The sequence below is a fragment of the Amyelois transitella genome, chromosome 16, assembly GCF_032362555.1.
Source record: "Amyelois transitella isolate CPQ chromosome 16, ilAmyTran1.1, whole genome shotgun sequence".
In the NCBI taxonomy this organism is placed as follows: domain Eukaryota; kingdom Metazoa; phylum Arthropoda; class Insecta; order Lepidoptera; family Pyralidae; genus Amyelois; species Amyelois transitella.
In genome coordinates this window covers 4,761,518-4,775,432 of record NC_083519.1, presented here as the reverse complement: position 1 = coordinate 4,775,432, position 13,915 = coordinate 4,761,518, and positions in this window count along the sequence as shown.

Sequence of the window (13,915 nt, the reverse complement as noted above, 5' to 3'; positions counted from 1 at the left end):
GGCCACGGTATCTCGTTAGAACTTTCCCGCAGCCCCGGCTCAGTTTATCCCGTTTCCCCCCCTTGGGGGTTGACATTTCAAAAATCCCTTCTTAGTGCTCACTTATGTTACTAAAGGAACCTCTGTTCGAAATCTCAGACTCCTATACCGAGCGGTTTCGGCTGTGCGTTAATAAATCAGTCACCCAATCGCACCCCCTAAATCACGATTGGAGGGTAGTTTGAAAAAACTTATAATGTCAAACATATTTACTTGCCTATGTACGTGTTCATGCCAAGTTTCAAGTTTCAAGTCCCAAGGAATAAGATTTTTCATAGAAACGTTTTTACCCCTTTTCCCCCCCTTGGGGGTTGAATTTCCAAAAATCCTTTCTTAGTGCTCCCCTACATATCCCAAGGAACCTACATTCCAAATTTCAGCTGTCTACGACCAGTAGTTTCGACTGTGCGTTGTCTGTCAGTCAGTCAATCAGTAACGGAAGAGTTTTATATATATAGATTTAAAAAGAAATAATTGTATGTATCAAAAATCCAAAACGTGTAAATATACCTTATAGAACCACAACTTTACACCGATAATTTGCTTGCTACAAGAAGAATCCCAAGTTTATTAGCCTTTCGCGTTTTAAAACATCCATTTATCAACAAAAATACTTTGTATCTGTAGTAATAATGGTACTATTGCTAAGTATTGGGAACCATACGGCACTTTTAATTTCTTACTCAACAATAATGTTCTACACTCCAGGATCCATATTCGTATATGGCACTAAAGCTTTAGAGTTACGGTATATTCAGCTGTAAAGTAGCAAACTGCATCACGAGTCCTTTATAGGATAGAAGCTTCACAGCTTGTACTGTAACAGGTTTCCCTGAATTAAACTTTTGATTGTGTACACGGGGTGAATGACCGCCGAGATAGTGGGGAACGCTGAATTTGGCATATAAACTCGAGGTTATATTAAATTACTGCTTTATAACACCTATGAGGATACACCTGAATATTTTCAGGCAACTGGATGCAACCGTGATCCAATAGTGGTTAAGTTCTCCTAAAATGGTGGCAGAGGTCAGATAGGAGTCCATATAGGATCCGGGATCGTGGTCTTCGGCGGTCTCCGGGTTCCTTTCAAGGAGGTAAGGACACAAACGGAACTAACGCTAAGACGTTTTTTTTTCATGGAACAGATTACACAGACTGAGTAAGTCTCGAAGTGTGTTCGAGACTTATGTTACGATATACTTAACTTACTCAACGATTCTACATTTTATAATAAAAACTTATATAGATAAACACCCATGACCCAGGCCAATCAGAGATTCCAACTCAGGCCTTACGGTGTCCAAGACAAGCGCGCTACCGCTGCGCTACAGAGGTCATTGAAGATAACCATTAATAGCATAGATTATAATTAAAATCGATACCCAATTCCTACAAACAAGGCGACAGACTCCTAAAACTGTAAACTGAGTATTTCACATAGTGTTAGCAGCATAATTTCAACGTTTGCCAGTGGTTTCAGCGTATTTGTGACGAGTTGAACGCCGCAAATTCAATTGTAGGCCATGTGTCCGCCCCGCGTGCTTTCGACAGCCAGCATTGCGTTTCATTTCTCTCTAATTTGTGGACATTGACTATAATTGAGAATAGACACGGTTTAAGAATTGCTTAGTAGAAAATAAATAGGAACAGAATAAAAATAATTGATTATATAATTTGTTTTGCTCTAATAATAAGTAAGGTACCTGATTTGTTTTATTTTTAGTAGTTTCAACCAAGTTTCATAGGCTTGATACTCGTAGTAAGTGGTTACGCCAAATGTTTAGGCCTTTCATTTAGTGAGTGTTCACTGTCAGTACAAAATACATATGTACATGCATGTAGTCTTGTCTACATCGCTTGTGAGGTAGCTAGAGCTAACAGGCTTGAAAAGACTGAAAAAATATAAGTGTCAATAATAGGATAAATATAAAAAAAACATTTCAGGGACGGAAGCGTGGGAAAATATAACTGGAGACATGCAAAATAAGAGACAGAATTAAAGTATTCTTTTACTTACACTCATAAAATCATCTCAAAGACGCTTCCTGCTCATAAATTAAACAAATAAAATAATATTCATAGTCTACCTTCTGTAGTATATGTATGGCCACAGTCTTGTTAACACAGTGTTACTACACTACGGTTGTTTAATTATGCGCTTTCTGAGTAGCACTGTTATATAGTGGATCGAGTTATGGTTCTTCTCGGTTAAAAATTCCCCAGAATTTTGGTTTGCTTCGTCACCTCATTTCGTCAACTATAGTTAAGTGAATTTGAAGAATGTAATTGGATATATACTCGTAACTAATAGTTCCGCTTTTGCTCAAATTTTAAAATTGATTAATTGACATCACGTGTGATTTTTTAGTTGAATTACGTATAGGTACTCTTTTCTATAAAAATATCCTAATTTTCTATAAAAAATCCTCATTATTGAGTGCTCGCATTTTCTATGCTAGCTATAGTAAAGTATAGTATAGCTTATGTATGTTTTTTTTGTAATTTAAATAATTAAGATATCTACCTACTGCTTCGTGTTGAATTATTTATACACATATTCTAATTATCATTCTTCCACTGAAATTATTTTCTAATCATTAAAATACTGTTCTATCGAAAAAGCATGTAATCATTGTAACTCCATCTACAAATTATACAAAATTGCTCAGGGTAATGTTTGTCTGTTTTTCGTTATAAATTATGTAACTATGAAGGCCAATTAGACTTTGTAATAAATTACTACCTCATGTATAACTTTTTTGTTTTCCAACGATTAATTTATTTTTATTTTATTTATAACTTACAACTATCATTACAGATAATTAAAGCGTCTATTATGCTAAGTTGATTCTTCAATAGTTAAGAATAAATTCTCGTTATAAAAAACAATTATTTCAATGTCGTAAGCGTAATAATAGACAAGTAGCTGTAGGTATTTTAAGGAAACTGGCTGTTTTTAAGGAAAGCGTTAAAGCAAAAGTCAGTAAAATAATTTATCTATGACAGATGAATTGAAGAGAGCTTCAATAAAATTATAATCAAAACAATTTAATCTATACACGCGGTGAAGTTCGTAATGCAGATATGAAACCACTTTGAATAACAAATTTCAATTTCCAATAGATTTCATCATTACATTGCCAATAATTGGTAAACATGAGAGATTTGATGCAATGCTATGTTTTGATTAAGTAATTCGATATTGTTGTGTGGTAGCTTATTCAAAGGACTTTAGAAATAATTTTTGTATAAGTAGAGTACCTTCTAGACTTCCATTGAAATTATTAATTTTATGTGACAATAGAGTTTGATAAGCCAATTTGTTTGTATAAAAATATATTAAAAATTTATGAGCTTTTCAAGTTCTATTTAATTAGCATTGATATTTAATAAGAAAGTAGCCATATGGGTACAGTGAAATAGAGAGTAACGCAGACTCTATTTATAGAACTTAAACTTTTAACCGCAACCAAAGCTTTTAAAAACAAAGGAAAGAAATTCTTTTGTATAAAAGCTTGTGTCATATCGAGTTACTCCGCTAAAGTGGATAATCAATGATATCTAATAGTGAAGTGCATTCATTCCTTAAATTATCTTTTGTGTCTCATTTCTTAATCTATGCATTTTATAAAACAGTGAAAATATTTTGTTTGTACATTTAGTATTTTTGACTGAAATGGATAGAGGGACACTTAGAATGAATAATAGAAAGCAAATTTTTTTTATTTTATTTTTTTGTCTGTCTGTCTGTATGTATGATCACGCTTATCTCCGAAAGTACTGAACTGATTTACTTAAAACCTTCACCAATTGCTTTGTTTTAACTCAGAAAAACATATAAAGGTTGTTTCATAAAAATCGGTTCACTAAAAAAAAGTTATTGTCATTTGAATGAACTCAAGGCATGAGTTTGCCTGCAAATTAGTTTACGCGGAAAAATCCGTAATTTACGCGGACGAAGTCGCGGGCAACAACTAATATTATATAAAACTAATTCTCGTTCCCGCGGAAATTTTGTTAAATCCTCTCTTAGTCCACCCATAGATCACATAAGAATCTATCATCTAAATGCCATGTTTAAAGTCTCTAGTCCCAATGCTTCAGGCTGTGCGTTATCTGTCAGTCACGCCATTCAGTCACTCAGTAACGAATGAGTTTTTTTATGTTTAGTTTAGTTTTTTTATTTTTATTAGATTTGGGCACAGTTGAAGTTTAAGTAATCAATCATGTATTTTAATACACAATTAATATGAAAATACAAAAAAAAAATTACTATCAGTCACATTCATGCCTATTTTGAGCATACGTAATAGGAAACATGATTGATTGGCGTTCAGCCACAGCGTTTGAACACATCAAATATTTGTAACTAATCGTACTAAATCTATTTTAGGAATACGGTTTCTATTGACGAATACCTGACATCCAATATTATGGGTGTTAATAAAGGTTAATCGAGAATATACTCATTTCTTGTCTGACTGTAACACGCATGCTTCTCAGTTTTTGTTCTAAGATTTACTGGTATTGTTTTCTTAGTCGTAAAGTCCTCTGTTCTTAAAGGGCAATAAAGTTAAAATCACTATCACTACATAGTTTAAAGCAAAGTAGCTTCTCGCGTGACATAGGGACAGCCTATATCTGTATGTATGCTTAGATCTTCAAAACTATGGATATTTATGCAGTTTTTTTAATAGAGTGATTCAAGCGGAAGGTTTATGTAGTATTAATGCTACCCATGCGAAGCAGGGGCGGGTCGCTAGTAGTTAAATAAAACCAACATAGGAATAGACATAATAATTTATCAATAGCCTTTGCCTAAGGTCTCGTTAGAACATGCAAAAAAAGTACTCTGTATTTTGATATTAAATGGTTATTTAAGACAGACAGAATTTTAATTGTAATAATAACTGTGGATTAGTTTTTTTAGTTAATTTAAGTTATTTTTATTAGTGAATATCAAACATCAAGTTAGTATGTAGATATTTAGACCACCCACTGTGTGTCCCAACTGCCCTTATTCATGGACAAAAGGTGACCTCTGCCTCAATATGGAAGGTACATTGACTCGACAGAAGATTAAAAGGTTAAAATTATCTGCTATTACAAGTTATTAAGTAAATTGATTTTGATTTTCGTATAAAATAAGTTTTCGTAAGTAAAATTGGCTATGATAATCTCAATTATTACTTTACTATTATAACTTAGCTGGTTAGAAGGGTAACGATAAGAAACGATAAAGGATTCAGAACTAACATGCTCTTACTAAAAGTCTAGATTTTACTTACATGACTGAATACGAAAATTCAGCCGCCGTGGTGCCGTGTGGTTTCTGGCACTTTAAATTAGAACCACTCCATATCTTTCCCATTGATGTTGTAAAAGGCGACTAAGGCGACGAAGACTTATTAACTTAGGATTCCTCTTGTAGGCGATAGCCTAGCAACCTTTCACTATTTGAATCTGAATTCCATCAGAATGAACACGGCCTTTCAGTAGTTTTAAGACTCTTGTCTCTGTCTATCCTGCAAGGACGTGACTATATGTTTGTAAGTTACTGAATAAAAATGACAGATTGCGGGGAAATGTTGGATGCAGGTTGCTTCCAATAGAGCGAGGTGGAAATCATTAGGGGAAGGCCTATGTTCAACAGTTGACGTCCAACGGCTGATAAGATGATGATGACATAAACTTTAATGTGACGTTATGATTCGAACTGATTTAATGTTTAAAAAAATCTATACCTACTTGGCCTCCATTCATCAGTGCCATGGAAATTGAATTACATACTTAAAATTCATATGGATTTGTAAGATTAGAACTCTTTTGTACGTCTCGTTATATCGGCTTCTTTAAATTCAAACTTGAAGGTGACCTGTTTTTTACGAGACTTAAAATATTCGTCTTGAGAAATTTACATGAATGGCATGATTACAATACTTAAGTAATAAGTAACCTTTTCTCAAGATTATTATTAAAAAAAAAATATTTTTTACAAAAAAATATAAAGACATTTATAAAAGCAAGGTAACTTTCAGAATAATATCAACTTTATTACTTCTCTAATGATCTTCTTATTTTAATCTTCATTAAAAGCTAATAGAACTGGCTGATCTTTCTATTAAAAGAAATCTTAGGAGTCTAATGGCAATGTTAATTAGGGGATCAATTTGTAGTACGAGTAGGTAGCCTGTCGCGACAGGACAATGCTAAGTAAGAGGTGGGTTGGACAGAGTTGGTAGGGACATCCTATATTTATTATAATTTTTTTTACATCCGAAATATCGTGGCAAGTGGAAAGATGTAGTCTCTACCTACCCTTCCGGACAAAAGGCGTGATTTTATGTATGTATGTATCCATATTTCCATTCAATTCTAAAATATAAAACTAATATATAAAAACATAATTATTTAATCAATTTTTTATTCAAAATAAATCAATCCACCGAATCGATTTGCATAATATTAAAACAGCTTTTAACGCGCCTGTACCTATTACTATTTTATCATAATCCGCTTGTAGCAAATACGAATCTCATCTCTTCATCTCATATCTCTGTTAACCTTTAGACCTTTACAATTCCTAGTGCAGACACCAATTGTGGCAATACCACACAAGCGATCATGCTAGCTGTCATACTTTAACGAGCATAGATGGAGATACAGAATTCATACATGTAGGCCTTTACGTATGTCTAGTCGAAAAATATAAAATACGCAGATGTATTCATAAAGTTTAGAAGTCAACCCAAATATTTCCATAATCGTCTCCTCAGATACCAGACCCTGATTATTATTGATCTCTCTCTGCTCAGAGTCTTTTCTTTATAAGAGAAGAAGTATCCTTTTTTTATCGTAAAGTTGTCGCAACAACATAAAGTAGTAAGTAGTGTGAAATATAAAGATGTAATAAAAAAAATCTATTTACTTTTGAACTAAAACTTTATTTATTGAACCTCTTATACTAACTAACTATATATTTACAAAGTTTATTTTACACATACACTGCCATGGAAGCTTTAGAAATAAATAAAGAAATCAGGTGTCAAATTTTTTAACTGTTCACTACTCGTATAAGTTAGAGTTTTACGATATAACTATTCTACGTTTGTGGTGATTAATTGCATGCGTCTGCTACTGGCCTCGCGTCCGATTGCAGCAAACATTTGTCACAAATAGATAAATGGATTATCACCCTTATTCGACTATCGATTGTACTTCAGATATCACCTTCTATATTGACATTTATCCGCTGATATGATTAACGGCACGTCTGAATCGTGATAGTGATGTATACTCACCATTAATAAAACGACGAAGACAGGGGACCTTTTATTTTTGCAGCGTTGTCTGGAAAAGATGGCTTATATTTGTTTCTTATAGGTATGCTTGGGTGTGTATTAATCAATATTAATATTTTTTCGTCGTGTGTATAACTAAACAAGTGATAGCTCCTAATACAGACATATAATCACGTCTATATTCCTTGCGGGGTAGACAAAGCCAGCAGTCTTGAAATACTTATAGGCCACGTTCAGCTGTTAGGATTAATGATAGCATCGAGATCAAATAGTGTCTTGTGAATTTTACAGCTGAAATCGCTGGAAGAATTGAAACAGGTACTAACAGGTACCCAAGGTAGTTCTGTAATTCACCTTGATTTTTTAAATATCCGTTAGATTTGAACGACAACCCTACGAAATCCAAACCTTTTCTTACGTTTTGAAGTATCCTTAAATTGAAATTTTCCGGATGTTCAAGATAATTTCTTCAGGAATTTTTATCATACAAAAAAGCTCAGTGAGTTCATAATATAAATACCTTCTGTTATAGCATCAGCACGACTATAACGAAATTAGTCTTTTTGGTTTCAGATCCATAACAAATCCATAAACCAAAACCTTATAGAAATTATTATTTTATACAAGTATTTTGGTTATTGATATCTTAATTTAAATATTTAAATTCGTAAATTAATAAAGACAGGAGATATCGCCATATTATTTATAATTAAATGAGATTATTGTTAATACAATGTAATGTCAGACGATAAACGTAAAAACATCGAGGGAGCAAAAGGACAAACACATAAGTAAATTTTACTATATGTTATTTTTTATTATACTTACAAACTTATATTCAGACAGCATATTACTCATTATTATTTTAAGGATTTGGAACGTGGAACGCGCTTTTGTAGTGGTATGATGCATTCGGCAGTCAAATGCGTCCCATTTACAAAAAATATAGATATTAACTATGAATGGGTTATTGATAATGGGTTAATTCAAGAATACGTAAGTAAGTAAGAAGTAATTATGCAAGTATCTAAGTATATGTGTATGTAGCTACTGATCAATACTGAAAAATTGCGTATTTTAATGTCAAATAAAGAGTTGTTCAATAGACAATTAATTTAAGTCATTTATTCGCGGTTACATCAACAGGAAAGGCTTGACACAGTTTTTGTGTCTGAACGTAGCTATCTCTTTGTACTGCACTCTGCTATTGTTACCCAGAATTTTGGGCACGTTTCATTATCACGTTCATGGAATGCCAGATTCGTAATTGTGGGCAAGAAATGATGAATGTGCTGAATTTACTCCCATTAATATTATTATTTTGGAGGATTCACTATTATAGTTTTTTTTTTAATATTACAGTTCTAATAATCTGAAACTTTAATTAACTGCTATACAAAAGGCGGCCTTGGTGGTTTATCCACTCTTCCGGGCAACCTTAAAGACATTGCTTCAAAAAAAAAGTGCAGAAGTGTAAATCTTAAATTAATTATTTCTATTTTGTTTCTGAAATGCAAAAGAAAGCACATCCCAAGTTAATAATATCAACAAGAGATCTTAAAAGCCTTATCATTGTTAGCAGACAACTAATACAATCTCTTCGTAACTTACCAGGTAATACAAACATAAACTCAGACTCCTTTCCCGGAGGGGTAGACATCTTTCTACATACCATAATTCTTGAAAGTATTTCTTTCACTCCATCCTCCATACATATTTAATTTAAGTAGCTTATAATCGTACGAGCCAAACTTTCTGAAGTATTTTTTTCTGGGGCACAACTTTCGTAATCCTCCACAAATACGTACAACAATCTAATAATGAAATATGTCTGCTTACGGATCACACAAAAAGAAAATAATCTCAATATTTTCACTGTTTCAAGTAAAAGGCATAACAGACACTTACATAACGCCAGCAAACGGTCCTTAAGTGCCTGTGATGCCTTTGTATAACAGGACGAGGATTAAAAGAGTGAAAAATAAAGTAAACCATGCTTTTGTTCAGCGATTACCCTCGATAAGAAAAGGAAAGCAACAAACTGTGTGAATTTGCTGAACACGAATAATGAAGCTAAAAATTGAGTCAATATTTCAGATGTATTGTGTTCCGATGTCTTTATTATACGCTGTAAGGCAGATTATTATTTCATCGATTCTGGTAATATTTTGTCGCAGTAATATCGTTATAATTGGAGTTGTCACTGAGCTGTTAAATATATTATATTATGCTTACGTGCATAGAATTTTTTTACGATCGGTTTTATTTTTGATTTGAACCAAGCTTGGACAACACTTGGTTAATCATTTTTCTCTGGATATAAGCGGCGTCAAGATAATCAGTATTATATGACAGGTAAGATCTCTTTTTTAACAACTTTAATAACTGGGTTATTTTTATTTTAACATAATTATATTATTTTAAACAAAAAGAAAGACGGACAACATTAAAAGAAAATAAATAATTTATTACTCATTGACACTATACAGAATCGAGGTACGATTTGGATAAGTATTAATTTTATAATATGGATTTAAAACGTATATACACATTTGTTAAATAAATCCATTATTTGGATCCATATAATGTATCAATTTTTCGGACTTGTGTATAAAAAAGACTCAGAAATACCTATATTTTATGACAGACCTTTAATAAAATTGAGCGTTCCAAAATTAAAATAACGACATCGACATAGTTAATTAAAATCATACTTATTAATAAATAATTACAGAAACAGGGATCCGACGTTAATTGAACCAGCGTCCTTGTACAAAAATATGAAATAAATTTTTCACATGAAAATGTCAGATCGTTGCTAGGTACATCAAAAAATATAAGTTATTTATTTTATTTTATGTAATATACCTACTAAATAAACTGTCCCACCACCGCCAGAAATGACTGCTCAATCTCTTTCACGTAGTCAAAGCAGTAAAAGGCGGCTAAGGGAACAGGCATACGATTATCTAGTGCAAGTTTCCATGCTACTGAGGTAGCGTAGAAAAAACGTAGTGTGAGCCAGCAGCATCTTTCCCAATGCGGATTGTAATATCATCACGGAAAAGGCTAATAATAACTTGGGATTTTCTTTTAGGTGATGGGCTTACAAACTATCACTATTTGAATATCAATTCCATCATAAAGCCATACAGCTGAACGTGGAATTTCCACTCTTCATGACTTTTGACTCTGTCTACTTTTAAAGACCAACCGTTAGTTTGATTCATATGAAAATACCGTAGAATCGTTTCAAGTTATAAAATTATCATCTTTCTTATGGGAAACAGTTATAACACAGGAAAACGATGGTGATCCATTAACTAAAATGATGCGTTTGCATTAATTATCATGATCGATACTCAATAGAACAATATCGGCCAATCAGAGGTCAGTAATTGATGACGTATCGCATTAATATCCAATCGTCTAGATAAGCGTGATGTTACACGCGTCTAAAGTAATGAAGATAATTAATCCATACTATTCGTACTTATATATAGGTACTACCCATATATTGTAAAGAGAAAAAAAATATTTATATAAATTTATATTTATGTTTAATATTTGTCACTGGTAAATGTTAATAATAACATTATTTTAAAGCTATTGAAAATGAGTTGGCTGTTACTTCACTCAATATGTACCATTTTGAAATTCTTAGTACCTAACTATAGCCACATCTTAATACGGCGCTCTAGGTTCTTTCGTAGAGGTCACATTTAGCTTGTAAAGGATAAAAAATATTTCATAATATAGTTAATTTCGAGCTCGGCAATTATAGATAGGTATACCTACTGTACATAAAAATCTCTGTAATTAAAATCTCTATCTATCTCTATCTCTACAAGTTAATTAACCGAAATGAATGATCGATGGGGGTACCTATGGGCGAGGAGAGTAATGAGAGAAGTTTGATAAATGTCACAGATCGAGGCAAGTCGAATGAAAAATGTACGAAAAGCGGACCTCAGGCCCCAAAGCACTATGAAGGAGGGTGCAACTGGGAATGCACAATGTACGAGAGAGAGAGAGAGAGATAGTATGACTGAAGAGAAAATAAAGAGAAAAACAAAGACAGATTATTTCATATATTTCGTTAGACCAGCATTAAAACCGGAGTATCATACACAAATTCTAAACACAGCATTAAAAAAAAGCTAAACCATTTTATTTTACCAGCTATCCGTTGATAACAAATCAATATTTATTTACAATTTATACAAATACAACGTCAACAAAAATACAAGCTTTGTTCGAAAATTCAATAAAATCTGTTAGAGGTTACGGATTTTTGGATAAGCAAACAAAAATCGGATATAAGCGGATCGTGTACCTATAGCTCCATGGGCTTTGAAAAGCATCCATATTTTTATATAATCGCAACCTAATTCCGTCTGACCCGTGTTAACTTTGTGAGCACATTGCTTTATACTTAAGCTGATTTTCCACTAACTCGTAAATATACGAGCGAAACGGAAAGTTTTCTTTTTGTGAAATGTATTGCATTTCAAACCAATTTATACGTATGTTTATTTGTATGTAATCAAGGATTGTGGTCACAGGTAGATCCCGAGTTATTTTCTAAATAAAATCCACAACATGGACTGATGCCAGAAGAATAAAGAATATTATGAGATGTAAAAATAAGGTATTTATTCCTGTGAACAAACCAAAAATAATAAGTATAACAATATCAGTCTATGTATCAGTTTTGGTGGAAGACCAGCTTTATAAACGGATCCAAACAAATTTAGTACCGTAAACATACTTGATGGATTTTGATTCAACATTTGATATTTATTATAGGCATGGATGAATTAGGTACAAAAGAATTTTGGGAGTTCAAATCTGACAAATAGTTTTTAAATAGGTACATGTTTTATGCAGACGACCCTTAAAATTTATTATCTTGCCACTTGATTTTATTTTCAAAGCGTGACGGACGTCTTCTAACTGCATGGCAATCAAGAAAAACGATTTAATGGCTTTCAAGTGGAATATGATAATATATGGACTTATTGGACTTATACGTGTGGTTCCCGGCATCAATACAAAAAAGAATAGGACCAGTCCATCTCTTTCCCATGGATGTTGTAAAAGGCGACTAAGGGATAGGCTTACAAACTTGGGATCTTTTTTAGGCAATGGGTTAGCAACCTGTCACTATTTAATCTCAATTCTATCATTAAGCCAAATAGCTGAACGTGGCCATTCAGTCTTTTCAAGATTATGGCTCTGTCTACCCTGCAAGGGATATAGACGTGACCATATGTATGTATGTATGAACTTATTATGACAGTATTTTCAACCTGTTTCAATTTTAAACCTGGCTTACAAAAAGACGGAAATAAAAAAAAACATTTAGAGTTTCTATTTCACAATTTGGTTTAGGAACTTTTATAAACGGAATATTCGTCTGTAGCCAACTTTATATTTCCACATACTTTATGGCTTGGGACGAAAAGATATAGCTTAATGTTTGACTTAATGCAACTCTGTGGCGAATGGCGACGAAAATGCATTTTATATTCCATCTCAATGCCGCATTACCTTAACTGCTCTATATTTCTGCCAATAATGTGCGCTGGATTTCATTTCCACTAGAGTTCTAAAATCACCAATTTTAATATTTTAGCAATAAAGTCCTAACTGTAACCCGCGAGTTTGTACGAGCAAAATCTTGATTTTTTTTTTCAGTTTTTCCTAAAATTTTGTTAGTACATTAGGAACCATAATTTGTAATAAGAAATTTTCTAAATTATATATAACGGCTGTACGTTTAATCAGATCCATAACTCATTTTAATCCCATCTTTTATAAATGTCATGAAGTGTAAAAAGCCTGTGAATTTTCGTTTTTTTTTTCTATCAACCATCTAGGCAAAAACTATAGAAGTGAGAACACGGGAATATTTTTTGAATGGAATATAGGGCAATGCAGATATGCATTGTCATAAAAATCGTACTAGCGTCACAGCGAATCATAGATTTCACCTACATCTTATGAAATTCTTCGCACCAACTCGACCTCGAAATTGAAGACTCATATACATAATTTGATTTCTAGATATGAGCAAAACTTTTATGGGACACAAAATGTTACTGAGCTACCAAAATGATGAACGATAAATAGATTTTCCGAAATAGCGAGAGAAGTAGTTCGAGATTAAATTAAAAAGACTATAATATCACGTCTTTCTCCAAAATAAAAGAAAAGAAGGAAGTACTACAATAATAACTGTAATGAAACATAAAAAAAACAATAATGCCATGTAGACCATAGAAGAAAAATATGGTATAGAATTCCTGTGAATTAAAAATAGACAGTTTTGTGCCGTGTGGAGGTACCAATAAAAAAAAGAGTATGACCACTTGTTCTCATTTCCATGGATGTCGTGACTAAAGGATAGGCTTATATACTTGGGATTTTTCTTTTAGGCGATGGACTAGCAACCTGTCACTATTTTAATCTCCATTCTATCAATTCAAAAAACTGAACGTGTCTATCATCAAGCCAAAAAAACTGAACGTTGCCTATCAATCTTTCGGGCTGACTGTTGGCTCTGTCTA